The 13,361-nt window shown below is 43.1% G+C and overlaps 1 protein-coding gene across 3 annotated transcripts in view; it reads left to right on the plus strand.

Moving 5' to 3' along the window:
- Positions 1–13,361, plus strand: part of AGBL1 (AGBL carboxypeptidase 1) — a 342,670-nt gene that overhangs the window by 28,120 nt on the left and 301,189 nt on the right. The gene's annotated exons all lie outside the window — the stretch shown is intronic.

A 13,361-nucleotide genomic window follows, 5' to 3' on the forward strand; every position in this document is an offset into this window, starting at 1 on the left:
AACTGGGATTCTGTTTTCTCATCTTGAAACTGGTGCTTTCAGTGCAAGGTCAAAGTGTTGAGCCCATAGTGTTGAAAAGAGACCTAAGTGCCACATCAGAAATGCTTGTACAGGTGCTCTCCTGACCTTAACACCGACAGAAGAAACAGCAGTGGGCTGTGTATGGTTCAGACAAAGAGAGAGGAGATGTGTACTGGGCATGACCTGAATACTGGACTTATCTCTTCTGCTGAGAATGATGGAGAGGCATATGGAAGAGATCCAACTGCAAATATGCCCAGGACCTTAGTGCAGGTAGTTAGTTTTTTCCCTATCCTTGATGCTGGACAAGGTTATTGCTGGTGGACCATCATAAACGTTTACTGCAGTTCCATCTCCTGGGCTGATCTAAACTTCCAGTTGCTCTCTTCTTGAACAGAAGAATATGTGGCATATCTGGCCAATGCCAGACTGCATTTTGAGAAGGAGCAGAAACTCAAGGCACCGACATGGTGATTAGTTCTTCTTCAACCTGATAGGGAAGCTGTTGTGATGGGTTCAGCTTTATGCCTTTGTTTATTTGGCAATGGTTCTTGATAGCAGATCAAAAGCAAATCATTCTTAATTCCTCTTGTTAGTCTGTGTTTTGTCATTAATCATGTTGAGCAGTCTGGATATTTAATTGGAAAGTAACACATGATTCTATTGGAATGTGGTCAGAATTAATCAATGCTTAGCATTTTGAGAATAAACAGACACTATTGGGTTCTCTTGATCCATGTAGAAAATTCACAGGAAGAAACATTTCAGTTGAGCTATATCACAGCTAAATGACTTGCTTCCCATCTGGCCTTGATCTACATGGGATTTATCCTAGAAGTCCTGTTAAATAAAACTACAAAATACCATTCTGAATGAGATGATGCCAGCAAGAAAGGAAAGAGTGTTTTCTTGAAAATTTTTATTTCTATAAGGTGTGTCTTCAACTTGACTAAAATCTCAGATAAAATGAAGCAGGGATGGTTGCATCACTAAGATAAGTAAATAAACCCTACTGTGCAAATTTATTGCAATGAGCCATTGTAATAGAAGAAATTATCTTGGAGCCAGAGGTGTCCCAGTTTCATGCAGTTCCTTCTCTTTCATTATTTTTACGGTCTGTGTGGTTTCTCTCAAGGAATGACCTGTTCTAATATCAATAATCAGTTACAAAATCTCATTTCAGACTGGTGGTATGTCAGTGCTGCTTTGCAGAACAAATTGAGTTGCGTTTCAGGATTACACTTTCCTGGCATTGTACTGTTAATAGCAGTAGATGAGAGAAATTGAAAAATTAAGAGGTAGAGACAAGGGAAAAAGAGACGTTTTCAGGTGAGATTTGAAAATAGATGAGGAATTGATGAGGCAGAGAGGAACAACATCTCCCAAGGTTGTTCCAGAGGTCTGGATGAACACGTGGCACACAGAAATCCTGGTGCCATCTCTTGGTAGCCTTTGGAATGGCATGTTTCCCCACAGATGCACCCACCTCTGAGGCATTAAGAATGGGTGAATGAGCATTATATGGAGAGAAATTTACTTCTGAGATTAAGTTTTTATGTCATGGGAAGGGAGGAACTGATTTATAAATGGAGCAACTTAGTGAGACTGTTATTTTGAAAGAGATGTTTGCCTTTTTCTTTTAGATCTAGTTTATGTTTTACATCTATTTCAGGTCAGAGTTTGAAAGAAAAACAATGCTTTCAGCTTAAGGCCTTTCTTTGCCTGCTCATTATTTCCCCCCTTTGGTGACCTGGAGTACTATATTTGGAAAGATGCTGTGAGGGCAAGTCCCTGCTGTTCTCAAGTTCTTGGCTTTTCACAGCCAGTGGCTATGGCAGATGCAGTTCATGGCTGGTTTCATGTGATGGCTTTGAGTACATCCATACTGCAGGCAGCTCTGGGTTTGTTGGGCAGGAGATTCCCTCTGCCTGAGCTTTAGTCTTCCTCCTTCGCCTAACAAATACCCAGGCCTGCAGCAGGGCCTCCAGTGTGGGCTACCAAGCTTGCTAGGCCATGTTATCCAGTCTGGGAGTGTTATTCATGTTTCTGTATCTGTCTTGCTGTTGGTGTTCATTGTAACTGGATTAAAACTGACACCTGGGTGCCTCACTGCAATCCCGCTGCCTCCTAGGACCTCTCTGAGGTGCATATCCCCTGTAACCATGGAAGCTACTGTCACTCCCGTCCAAATGGGAGGTGTGACTTGATTTCATACATCAGTTGCATCTCGGAGTGTTTCCCAGAGTTAGATGAATTGTTAATGTTGATAATGATGTCTTGAAGGTGAATATGATTGTCCCCCACAGGAGGTTTGGCCAAGACTAGTGTGAACTGGTTATGCCAAGCATTTTGTAAGTGGCATGTCAAAATCGGAGTGGGATTATTAAATATTTAAAAAAATTAGGAGGATTATAAAATATTTCATGATTTAGGAAGAAATGAAGGGTTGGGATGACTTCTGGAAGTGGGTGGGTTATCTGTGAGATGTGGAGTGTCCTGATCTGGAGGTGCAGGGAGGTCTCTCACCAGTGGTGGTGGGGCTGTAAGAGTAAAGAAAGCAAAAAGTCTAATGCTAGGAGACAAAGAATCTCTCGTGTCTGAAGTGCTAACCTGAAACACTGTGTGTTGCTGTGGGCAAGTCACCTGAGATCAGACTTTTCATACCTTAATACACTTAAACTCATGCCTTACAAAGGGTGGCGAGGGTACACTGAGCTTCAAGGCCTTCAGTGGGAACATAGATGGGGGAAATGAGAAAGGGAAGGAGGGAAGAACAGTAGTGAATTTGTGGAAGGTTGTATGTTCAGGTGGGATGAGGCTGAAGTGGACTGTGGAGTCAATGTGGAGCTGGTGCAGTGAGGAGAGGGCTGAGCAATGTGGTTATGTGACCTTGTAATCACGTTTGAGGTGGCTGTCAAGTGCCAAAGCCTCCAGAAAACCTCAGCCAGGCAGCCCTGGGGCACAGGAACTGCAGGGAAGGGATTTCCAAACAAAGCCTATCTGAATGTGCATGTAGAGATGATGAATAAGTGCCCACCCTGCCTGTTTGCCTACATTGGTTTTCCTGTGTCAAGGAGACAAGGAAATAACTTCCCCCCGGAAATCACAGAGTTGGGTAATGACGTGAATCTCTGATAGAGGCCAGAGAGTGAGCAGATAAAGCTGAGGGCGCTCACTTGTGTGTCAGCACATGTGAGAGCCCAGGAATCTCCTCTTCTTTGTCTTTCACTTGATTTACTGCCATTTCTCCTCCCACCCAGAAGCCTCTTACCCTTAGGAAGAGGGTAGAAAGCAGCTGTGATATCTTCCTCACAGAAGCTTTAAAATCCAAAGATAGATAAAGGAAATTTGGAAAAAAACCAATAAGTGTCAGTGCAGAACTTCTGCAGAAACAATTTGCACAATGCTGTCCCTACAAGGGAACGAGCCCCAAGAATTTCCTGTGGTTGCTGAGGCTTTTCCCCAGCTCCATCCGTGCTGGCAGGTGGGGTGTGAGCCAGTCTCTAGAACTATCAGCGGTTTTAAAGCGCAGCAGTGATTAGACCTGCCCTGAGCAGAGTTACATGACACAGTGTCAAAGCCTTAGCAACAGCCTTTCTGCTGCAGGGTTCCCTGTCCTGATAGCACTGTTGGAGCCTCACCAGCTGTAGCAGCAGCAGGGTAACTGGATTTAGAGATACAGAGGCAGCACAAGAGACTCATTTCCAGTGGGTGAAGGAGAGCTCCAAAGTCTTCAGTCTTTCAGGCTCTTTTGAATGGTTATCAAACAATTATTACAGAGAATAAAAGAGATAAAGCAAATAATAGAGTGATTGCCAGTGAAGGTGAAATGAATTTTTTAGGGAGAGAAGGTTTTGTAACAGCAGTGGCACAGATTCAGCACAGGGCTCTGGCTCACTAATGCTGGCATGGCTCTTCTCGATCTCTTTATCTGCAGGGCAGCACTTGGAATTGCAGCAGTGCCAGTAAACCCTGTAAATAAACCCAGAGCTGAGTTGCTGTGGGAGGTGTTTGGAGGCAGGGCTTAGAATGTGGAGGGGAGAACCTGAAGACTTGAGGAAGTGGCTGGTGAGGAAGAACAGGGCTGCTGGTTCCCAACTTGGATGGCTGCAGCTCTGGGCATGGGAATGGAAACTCCCCCCGAAGTGCAAACCTTGGAAAGGCCATGGACTCGAGATAGCAAGAGCCAGATTACTGGAGAATAGAAAAGAGAGAGTTGTCCCATAACTTCAGCACACCAATTCCATGTGCTTCTTTCCTGTGTTAAAGGGATACAGTTCAGGCTTTGTGTACACCGTAGGGCATATGCTGCAATGGCACAACAGCTGTCACTGTCTAGACAAAAGCTTAATTTCCTCCTTGTTTTTTCATTATTTAAAATTGCACTTAAAAGTTTGTGATGATTCCAGTTTTAACTACCTTCCAGATTTTACTATGTAGAAAAAAATGCATGTGGAAGAACCATCCCAATAATGCTCAGAATTTTTCCTATGAATTTTAATTCTTTATCCCTGTTGCTTCATTATTATATTTACACCTTAAGTTCTGCCAGCCTTGGCTTTGATATGGTCTGTTTTCAGATCCCAGAGTTTGGCTGGATTATATCAATATGGAAAGGAAGAGAAAAATACCAAACCCAACTCCTAAATTTCATTACTTAGGCTTCTACAAATTACTGCTTCAAAAAACCCCTGCAGTTATGCCAGTGTGACATTGAAGCTTTTAAACAGCAAATATCAGGAGAATTTGACCCAGTATGTGCTGCATTTTGACATTTACTGATTTTTATCTTCCTTTTAAACATTCTAGCTACATGTTGTGAAGAACAGGCACTGGCATTAAGACGTGACCAGATTATTGCTGAATAAGGAGTTAGACATGTGCAACTGGACAAATTCATTAGTCTGTGTGTGGCTAGATCAGGGTTAGGGTTAGGCTGGATCAGCCCCAGCAGCCAGATGCTGCCTTAGCCCCAGCCTCACGTGTTCCACGGAGCTGTAGTGACCTGTGTTGCAGTCTAGGATGGTGTGAACTGCCTGCTCTCAATCCCTTTGCTTGTAGATGTGTGGGGGAAAGCTGAGGCTGTGCTCTGGCTGCCCCTGGAAGCCTTCCTGCCCATTCTCTCAGAGTCTGAGCCAAAGTCTGCTCCTGCTTGTTGGACCTCAGGCACCAGCTGGGCAAAGTGCTGTGTGGAAGGCAACATGGGTGATCAAGCAGTTAAACCTATTTCTCTGACTCTTGCAAATTCTAGTGAAATGAATAAACAAACATTCTTTCTCAGGACCCTACCTATGCCGTTCTCACTGCTATCTTATACACTCTGTTCCTTGAAATGCTGAAAATCTCGATGTACTGTGGTTGCAGAGAGCCTCATCTCTGACCTGCAGCCTGCAGGTTGCCTTCCCTGCAGTCAGATGTCCTACTTGTGTCCTGCAGAGCTGAGGAGACGAGGACAGGACAAGGACAGGGTCACAGCAGGCACTGGGTGGTGGCTCAGCCTGCTTGCCGGGACAGCTTCTGCAGCAGATACATCCTCATTTGCAGCATCTATCCTGTTTGATGTGAGCCTGATCAGTCCTCAGGTGACTCTGCTGCCTTCCCTATGGTGGTCTTTTGTCCAGAAAGCTGCTGCAGGGAAAGCTGTCTGCATTCCACACCTTGGCTCCTTTTCCTGCAGATGTAGCTCTGGATATACTGCACCATACAGCAGTATCCCCACCCTCACCATCCAGCAAGGCAAACCACAGAATGGCACAGGGAAGTGAAGAGCAGGATGGATTTTTCTGCTAAATCCTTATTGAAAATGACAGGGAAATTAAGCTTTTTTCCCTCCTCTGCATTTGCAACATCTTCCCCCCTAAAACTTCATGCTTACCTGTGGAAAAACTAGTCAGTATTATACATTTATGGCAACATTTTATGTGTGTTTTGCAGCCCTCTGTTTTGGCACACATGGTGGATAAAGTGGGCACTTTTTCTAGCAAAAAAGACACATTTGAAAAAAATCTTAAAATTGGCTACTGGTGCTGCTTGAAGGTACTTAGGTGAGACCTGAATTTTCTGAATGAATGTCCAGATTTTTGGAGATATTTAAATGTGTGAAGATGAAAGGGAATGTAATCATAAAAGAAAGCCTCTCAGCAGGTTAATGGATTAACTTGTACAGTTAAAAGGTAGTTCTGACCTTAGTATACAAAGGAGCTTTGAAAAATCCTGCTGAGTGCTACCTGCATGTTTAGACATAAAAATGCCTTTTAAATTCAGGTCAAGATGCCTGTTGTGAGTCTGTAAGAGAATGTTACTTTGTGATTCTTGGGCATGTTTATGCATTGTTCTCAATTTGAGGCTGATTTAATAGTGCCAATTAAGCTCAGTGTTGAGTGCACGTGGCATACAAATGAATACCCCAGTATTTCCAAGCATGTTCCTGTTTGGCAGCATCAGTTAGGACCAACAAACTGTGAAGTGCCCAGTTTACACTAAATTTAATTGCTGGAGGGCTACGTGTGGATGTACTTAGGGACCACAGTCATTGGAAAAGTGGGACTAGCTGGAAACCAGGAAAGATTTGGTGACCTACTCTGCACATCCTCTTCTGCGTGTTTTGTTGAAATTCCACTTGCATATGAGCTTTTCAGGCAGGTCTAACTCTGTCCACCATCCTTTGGTATTTGGTAAGAGTAATGGACAGAAACAACCTGACCTGTGTGTGCAACAGGGGAAGTGATACCTCCTTGGGAAGCACATGGGATTGATAAATGTATTGCATGCAAGAAGATTAATTTCATAGGTATCTTTTTGCAATTGCACCTGCTGCATGAAACAGCTTCTTGCTCTGGCATATTCAAAAAACCCTCTGCAATCCAGCCCTCTTCCCAAGAGATTTTAAACTTTGAGCTTCCTTTGCCTGGACTTTATGGATGTGCTTCATCTGAATAGGACCAGAGGGGAAGTGAAGTGCAATATAAACTCAGACTGATGGATCTATTCTAGGGCCTTGTAAAATGGAAACAGTACCATTAGATTAAAAAGAACTGAGTTTTTTATCTTGTGTTCAATATAAGTCATTCCTTCTTTTATTCTGAAACATCTGACTTTTGCTTAAAGTAAAGGCTTCTGTACAAGTCAGCCTTCTTTCTTGGAAGAGATCAAGGAAGATTATGCTTTCTCAGTCCTTCAGCTTCATAATTCATGTCCTTTTCAAGTCTCTTATGTTGTACACATTTTTTAAATTAGTTTCTCTGAAAGATGTTTATTTCTTTGGTTAAAAAGACCAACCAAACAAAACCCTCAAACAAAACAGACCTCAAAATTCTGAAAACCACAAGAAAAGCTGAAATGAGAACTCAGGTTTTCCATCCATCGCAGCAGCTCCATGCAGGCAAGGTGACTATTTAAAACACAGCTCAAGGGAACCTTTCACTACAAAGTGCTTTTTAAAGATGTTGTACCCTGAGATTACTGCTGCCTTAGAGATGGTTTGTGCTAACCAGCAGTCAGGAAGAGCTATGGCTCTTAGCCTTGATTGCATAGAAACCAGCCTCCCTTTTTTGCTCTCAAATAGCTCTGGGCACAAGCAGTGACATGTTAGATACTTCTCTACCTGGACTGTCAGCAACACAAGCTGCTCTCGGATATTTCACTGCCAGTAATTGAGAGTATCCATAAAATGAAAATCTTGCAGTGTTTTTCCAGCAATGTGGTGTGTGTGCAGCCTTATTTTCTGGCATCAAAAACCCCTCGGTACTCCCAAACTCTCCCTGAATTGTTCACTATTGGAGACTCCCTAGTGGCAAAGCACCTGCAGTCCAATTTCTTTTAATGAAAGAAGTCTCAGTTATCCTGCTGAGATTTGAGCCCAGGGTTCCTGGGTATTTAACCAAGAAGTGTCATTTGACTTCACCATGCCCTAAGCAGGGTGCACGGGTTTGGGTCCTTTTCCTGTCCTTTCTATGGATGGACACTCAGAAAAGTTTAAGGCTGAATGATTCAGAAGTAAGAAAAATGGGGCTGGGTGTCTTCCCCCATGTGTGGAGCACACACTCTTCTGTCATCAGAGTCTTCATGTCAATCCCTGTGGTTTCCAGAGCAAAAGCTGCTGGGAATGGATGAGCTACAAATAAAACGACAGCTAAGGAGTGAGCCAAGAGGCTCTTTTGAACTGTGTAGTAACTGGATTGGGAGTGGAAGACAGCTGCCTGGGGGAAGGAGAGGGGTTTCACCACATTCCCTAACACACTTTAACTGTGTATGAGATGTCCTACAGGGCTCTGCTGGTGCTTGTTAGCAGATATGGCCTCGATGAGTGTCCTCACCTCTCCTCTTAATCAATCAAACCTTTCCCAGTATTGAGCCCCTTTCCCTCACATGTGTCCCTGGGGTGGGAGAGCTGGGTTTTCACACTGTCAGCCTGGAACTGCCTGGGTGATGAATTTGTTAAGAATTCTGTCTGATTGTGAACCTTCCAGCCCCTTTATCTTGATGTGAATGACAAGCTGTCACAGCCTGCCTCAGCCATATTGGTGACATCTGACCCTGGAGAGGGATCTGACATAATCTGAGGTATGGCTTCAGCCTGGGGAAGCAGTGCCAGCTCTGCTCTGCACTGTGAGAAACACCTGGGCATTCTTTTGGCAAGGTTTTAAGTGTATTTCATGTACCTTGGTCTTCTTTGTTTCTACTTTGAAACTAATTTAATTTAGAGCTCTAAAGAATAGTGTGACTTTTTAGGATACAGCTGTCCCCACTGTAGGGGACACACTGTAAAAAAAGTAGGATACTTGTAAGGATGCTTGGAGGATAAGCCTGGAGTCACTCTTCTTTCTGGGAGGCAGAGATGAAAGAGGCTGGAAGGCTTTACCTTTTCACTGATTTTAATCTGACAGGCTCCAGAGCAGGCAGAGATGTTTGGAAGATGCTGCAATGAAGGCTTTGAGCTGAACCTGGGAAATGAGACATGCTGGTCACTGAAATAGATGTATCTATTAGAAAAGGAGTGTGTGGGTTTTTCCACCCTCATCTTTCAGCATTACACTGAAAGCACATCTGTACACAACAGCTGGATCTCCAAACTCCACCTGTTGGCAGTGTGTGGGACATTGCAGACTGTAAGAGACTTTGCCTTTAGTGCAAGTTTTAATGCCTTGCTAACAAGCTGGAATTAAAGAGGTTGGTTTTCAGGCTCCTCTGTCTGAAGTGATTTCCAGCAAAAAATATCCTGGCAGCTCAGATTTTAAAGGGTGACCTAGGCACAGGGCTCCTTTGTCCAGGCTCTTTAACAGCCTGGTTTTACTGGCTAATCCAATTGTGCTTTGGCTTGGGACATGGAGTTTTCCTTTGTTGTTACTCCTGGTTCCTAAGTGCGGGATCTGGAAGTTGCATTTGTCTATCTGTCTGCAAGTTGTACTCTTGCCCAGATATCCAAGCTGCTGACTTGGAAACACTTCAAAGTTTTCCATTCTTCAGAATGGCTGTCTCGACTTCTACTACAGGGAATTTTTAGTGTTTCCTGATTATGGAGCAGCATTTATTATTATGCTTTATAAGGTAGTGTAACTATTTGTACATCTTTTTTTGTTAATGTATAAATGAGTCTCCTTTGGGATACACTGGACTTGACAAAACAGCTAAGATTTTGCTAATGTATTACCACAGAAAACAGAAAATCAGAGGAAGGCATCTGGAAAGATTTGGCACATTTTTTTAAATTATTTGATCCCTTTTCCCCCCCTCATCTCCCCTCTATTCCTTCTTGAGACAAATGCAGAGATTTGCTCTGGGCACGCTATCAAATTCTCTGGTCTGGCATATGGCTCATCAAGTCATCTTTCTTGTGCTCTTAAACTTTTCCTCCTGTTCTCATCTTCCTCCTGCCCTGTCCTTGCTCTTGTGCACAATTTATGAACTCCTCTCTCTGTCTTCCCGTCCCAGGCTTGCTCATCTTGTCATATCTCCTGACGGCAGCAAAGATGCTGTTGGTTTGCCATATGGTGCTGAGAGGTGCTGGTATTATCACAAACACTGTTTGCCTGGCTTGCTGTAACTCTGCTGATGCCTCAATGCTTCTGCTTTCAGTGAAAGCCTATTCTGCTTCTATTCTTCTATGATTTAATGTTTCCCGTAAGGTGTTTTGTGTGTTTGATTTTGTTCAGCATCAAAGACAGGTAATATTCTGGGGGTGGCTAACACCTGACTTAATGTGCAAATTACAATGTTGATTGAAAGTCCAAACTTAAAACAAATGCAGGTAGTTGACTCTCTACACAATGTAGGTGTGAAGTCCTTTTCCAGGATAATTGTGAATGCTAAGTTCAAAAGTTCTCAGGCAAATATATGGAAGCAAAATCAGCTGCCAGCTGAGACCCAAAGGCACCATTTCTAGCTTATTGGGTTCTCTGGACTGAAACCTGCTGGAGTTTGAATCTGTTCTGCAAGTCCTAGCACTGTGTATCTGCTGTGGCCTTGCCTGCTTTCCTTGGCACTGTTGGCCATGGGACACTGGATTCTTCGGACTTCCATCTTAAGCTGATCTTAAGCTGAAGCAGCTGCTCTTTTCTGGGCTGGCTGATTAACTCTGCACTTTGAATACATGTTTCTCATTTCATTCCCATTATAGCTATGTTTAAAATGTAAGGCTATAGGGGTACAGTCGTTCCTGGGTCACTTTTCTCAGGCCCTTTCCTCGTTGGCAACTGAGTCTGGCAGTCCCATTATAAGCACTCCAGGCTGCCTTTTCAAAGTCATTAGGTTGTTTGTCCCATTGCTGCCAAGAGGATGTTTCATGCCTTCATTTTCCAGTGCTTAAAACCCATCCTTTCAATTCCAGCTAAATTTATTCATGGCCATTTTATATCCATTTGTCCTAGTGCCAAATTTTTTCCTCAGCCTAAGTATCTCTTTGCCTTCCTTAGTGTTTACTTCTCTGCCACCCAGAGTGTCTGAGGGGGACAATCCAGTTGTCTCTTGGCAATAATTTTGTTAAGGTGACTAAATTGTGATCTCTAAGACTCCTAATGAGTTACGTCTCCACTGCCACAATGATTGCCTTGGCACATTTCTGTATGGTTCCTTCTGAGTTCTGCACACAGCTGTTCAGGTGAAGCCTTCTATGAGAATATCCATGCTCTCTTCTCCACTGGCAGTGGTTTTCTGAGACCTGATCTGTCCCTTTTCATGGTTGTCACCCTGCTGGTTATGCTTGTCCTTATACCTTAATGGGCTCATATATCCAGGGTGTCTTTCTACTCATTTCCAAATTATGAGCCCCTGCTCATAACAGTAATCCTTATTAAACCCTAAATCCTTAACCTTGCACTTTGACTATTACGTTTCATCACATTTCTATTCCTTCAGAACTCAAGAACATCTTGTTACTCCTGAAAGATATTCTGAACTCCCTGCTATTGGCAGCAGTTCCTGACTTCACACGGTCAGCAGATTTTGTTAGTATACTCTGACTTTTTGTGCCAAGGTCATTAATGAAAAGCTGAAATAAGATCAGTCTGAAAAGATCCTTGAGGACTTCCACACAAGTTCCCTCTAGACTAATAACTCCTCTTCCAGCACAACTCCTGTCATTGAGTCTTTGACCAATTCTTTTCCCACACTGTAATTCTTACAATAATCCCCATGTTCTCCAGCTTGGCTAATAATTTTCAATGTGGCACCATATCAAATGCTTTATAGAAGTACAGAAAAAATTAGATCTACCACACTTCCCTTGTGTAGAGGAAGCTGGTTTTCTTATCACAGAAAGATACCAAGTTAGACTGGCTTGCTCTATCCTTGGCAAGTCTGTTTTATCCCTTAAACTTATTTTACCTGTTTTGCAGTTTATCCTTATGTATTTTGGTTTTTTTTCTCTCAAAATCTGTTCTTAAGCAATGCATATCATTAGAGTCAGTCTACTGGGCCTGCACCTAGGCCCTACCCAGACAGTTGGAACTGGAGATTAGACTGAGAACATGCTCTGGGAATTCTGGGATCCTTTGAGGATGAATTAAATTGTCTGCATACAGTGTGGTGCACAGAACCCCCCCAAAAGTATTGGAAGATCCAGATTTTCTGATTTATTCTCTGATGGGAGGTTTACTGTCAGTGTTGTCTATGACAGTAGTGTAGCTTTGCTGAAACTCTTAGCAATGCTCATAAACACCCCTAACATAAAACAAATGCTTAGAGGAAATTGAGAACTCTTCTGCTTGGAGCCAGAGATACTCTGGTCATTCCTTCATTGCTCTGCTGCTCTGGCAGGTGATTGAGACATCATTTTAGGCCAGTAAAATATAGGTATGCAGAGCAGTCTCTTTTTAAGGACACATACTGGAGTGTGAGCTCTGGAAGATGCTCTGGGTGGAATTTTAACTTGCTTGGAGTTGTTTACTTTGTCCCAGACTATAAACTTGGGGAGAGACTGAGTGATCAGTGGCTGTGGAGTGTTCCTTTTCTGAGCAGACTGCATAGCTGGAGGATGACATTACTCCTCCACCATCTGAATGATTCCTGTTCAGTTGGAGCTGAAGTAATGAAAGCATGACTGTGCTTCCACTGCTGAGATTTTTAGCTACTGATTTCCTCTTCTGTCTGTATTTGAGTGCATTTTCTTTGCAGTTTGTAAAGCTGTTGTTGAACTCTGACAGATTCATTATGAGAGAATGACTTTAGATAGAGATGTTGACCCAGTATCAGCAAGAACCAGCTTTTGAATCTTAGTCTCAGCTGCTGTTAGGACACACTATGAACAGGAGCTTGGTGACAAAAAATATTTGTTTGCTGCAGGATGATAATTGTCTCAGTATGGAATTTAATACAATTTTATTTGGGGATTGGTTTGTAAAGAGATTACATTTTAAGGAATCCTTGCACGTGGAGGTTTTTGTACCTGTATTATTTAACCAGCTCTGGGCACTTGAAACTTCACAGCAGTAAGTCATGTTAGAACAGGGTCTTGCTCCAGCAGAACACAACTGGGAAAGAAAATCTTCTATGAGACAAGCAGGATGGAGATTTTACCACATGAGGAAGGAACTTGCCTCCAGAAGTTGGGGAGCAATGATGTCTCAGTTCAGCTTCTCAAGCTGCAAATGTTGGAGACCAGCTTCCAGACAAACCAGTGCTGTGCTGGCTCAGGCTGGCTCACTTGCTTACCTGCACAATGAAATGACACAGAACATCCTCAGAAACGTCTGTCCTGGCCTTTACCCACTGAAAGCAGTCTTACTACAGAGCTTTAGCACCTTTCCTACTAGTCCTTCTCTGAGTGGGGCCCTCCACATACCCCTGCAATGCCAGATGTGGTTTCAGTTAAAATAAATTCAATTTGGTTTTCAGTTAAAGCTGGG

This window comes from Pseudopodoces humilis, chromosome 16 (genome assembly GCF_049639895.1).
Source record: "Pseudopodoces humilis isolate 2021_Gansu_Grassland_sample_001 chromosome 16, ASM4963989v1, whole genome shotgun sequence".
NCBI lineage: Eukaryota > Metazoa > Chordata > Aves > Passeriformes > Paridae > Pseudopodoces > Pseudopodoces humilis.